The sequence below is a fragment of the Musa acuminata genome, unplaced genomic scaffold (genome assembly GCF_036884655.1).
Source record: "Musa acuminata AAA Group cultivar baxijiao unplaced genomic scaffold, Cavendish_Baxijiao_AAA HiC_scaffold_1126, whole genome shotgun sequence".
In the NCBI taxonomy this organism is placed as follows: Eukaryota; Viridiplantae; Streptophyta; class Magnoliopsida; order Zingiberales; family Musaceae; genus Musa; species Musa acuminata.
Genome location: NW_027021339.1, coordinates 1,479,424 through 1,481,923, shown reverse-complemented (window position 1 = coordinate 1,481,923; position 2,500 = coordinate 1,479,424).

Here is a 2,500-nt window from a genome sequence, read left to right as displayed (position 1 = left end):
CAAGAACAGGCCAAAAACTGGCCAAAACGGCCCAAAAACGGGCCAAAACTGGCCATTTTTGGCTGCGCGAGCGAGCGGCGAGCGGCGGACAGCGAGCGAAGCGAGAGGCAGCACCGTCCCTGCTATACGAAAGCCCCATCCAGCCCTGTGCCACCCGGGGGGTTCCAGGGTGCTGAGATGGCTGACATTTTGCTCCGCTCACGACGGTCGCCGCGGCACACAAGAACAGCCCAAAAACAGGCCAAAACAGCCCAAAAACGGGCCAAAACTGGCCATTTTTGGCTGCGCGAGCGAGCAGCGAGCGGCGGACAGCGAGCGAAGCGAGAGGCAGCACCGTCCCTGCTATACGAAAGCCCCATCCAGCCCTGTGCCACCCGGGGGGTTCCAGGGTGCTGAGATGGCTGACGTTTTGCTCCGCTCACGACGGTCGCCGCGGCACGCAAGAACAGGCCAAAAACTGGCCAAAACAGCCCAAAAACGGGCCAAAACTGGCCATTTTTTGCTGCGCGAGCGAGCGGAGAGCGGCGAACAGCGAGCGAAGCGCGAGGCAGCACCGTCCCTGCTATACGAAAGCCCCATCCAGCCCTGTGCCACCCGGGGGGTTCCAGGGTGCTGAGATGGCTGACATTTTGCTCCGCTCACGACGGTCACCGCGCCACACAAGAACAGCCCAAAAACAGGCCAAAACAGCCCAAAAACGGGCCAAAACTGGCCATTTTTGGCTGCGCGAGCGAGCGGCGAGCGGCGAACAGCGAGCGAAGCGAGAGGCAGCACCGTCCCTGCTATACGAAAGCCCCATCCAGCCCTGTGCCACCCGGGGGGTTCCAGGGTGCTGAGATGGCTGACGTTTTGCTCCGCTCACGACGGTCACCGCACCACGCAAGAACAGGCCAAAAACTGGCCAAAACAGCCCAAAAACGGGCCAAAACTGGCCATTTTTGGCTGCGCGAGCGAGCGGCGAGCGGCGAACAGCGAGCGAAGCGAGAGGCAGCACCGTCCCTGCTATACGAAAGCCCCATCCAGCCCTGTGCCACCCGGGGGGTTCCAGGGTGCTGAGATGGCTGACGTTTTGCTCCGCTCTCGACGGTCACCGCGCAATGCAAGAACAGGCCAAAAACTGGCCAAAACGGCCCAAAAACGGGCCAAAACTGGCCATTTTTGGCTGCGCGAGCGGCGAGCGGCGGACAGCGAGCGAAGCGAGAGGCAGCACCGTCCCTGCTATACGAAAGCCCCATCCAGCCCTGTGCCACCCGGGGGGTTCCAGGGTGCTGAGATGGCTGACGTTTTGCTCCGCTCTCGACGGTCACCGCGCAATGCAAGAACAGGCCAAAAACTGGCCAAAACGGCCCAAAAACGGGCCAAAACTGGCCATTTTTGGCTGCGCGAGCGAGCGGCGAGCGGCGGACAGCGAGCGAAGCGAGAGGCAGCACCGTCCCTGCTATACGAAAGCCCCATCCAGCCCTGTGCCACCCGGGGGGTTCCAGGGTGCTGAGATGGCTGACGTTTTGCTCCGCTCTCGACGGTCACCGCGCAATGCAAGAACAGGCCAAAAACTGGCCAAAACGGCCCAAAAACGGGCCAAAACTGGCCATTTTTGGCTGCACGAGCGAGCGGCGAGCGGCGGACAGCGAGCGAAGCGAGAGGCAGCACCGTCCCTGCTATACGAAAGCCCCATCCAGCCCTGTGCCACCCGGGGGGTTCCAGGGTGCTGAGATGGCTGACGTTTTGCTCCGCTCTCGACGGTCACCGCGCAATGCAAGAACAGGCCAAAAACTGGCCAAAACGGCCCAAAAACGGGCCAAAACTGGCCATTTTTGGCTGCACGAGCGAGCGGCGAGCGGCGGACAGCGAGCGAAGCGAGAGGCAGCACCGTCCCTGCTATACGAAAGCCCCATCCAGCCCTGTGCCACCCGGGGGGTTCCAGGGTGCTGAGATGGCTGACGTTTTGCTCCGCTCTCGACGGTCACCGCGCAATGCAAGAACAGGCCAAAAACTGGCCAAAACGGCCCAAAAACGGGCCAAAACTGGCCATTTTTGGCTGCACGAGCGAGCGGCGAGCGGCGGACAGCGAGCGAAGCGAGAGGCAGCACCGTCCCTGCTATACGAAAGCCCCATCCAGCCCTGTGCCACCCGGGGGGTTCCAGGGTGCTGAGATGGCTGACGTTTTGCTCCGCTCTCGACGGTCACCGCGCAATGCAAGAACAGGCCAAAAACTGGCCAAAACGGCCCAAAAACGGGCCAAAACTGGCCATTTTTGGCTGCACGAGCGAGCGGCGAGCGGCGGACAGCGAGCGAAGCGAGAGGCAGCACCGTCCCTGCTATACGAAAGCCCCATCCAGCCCTGTGCCACCCGGGGGGTTCCAGGGTGCTGAGATGGCTGACGTTTTGCTCCGCTCTCGACGGTCACCGCGCAATGCAAGAACAGGCCAAAAACTGGCCAAAACGGCCCAAAAACGGGCCAAAACTGGCCATTTTTGGCTGCGCGAGCGAGCGGCGAGCG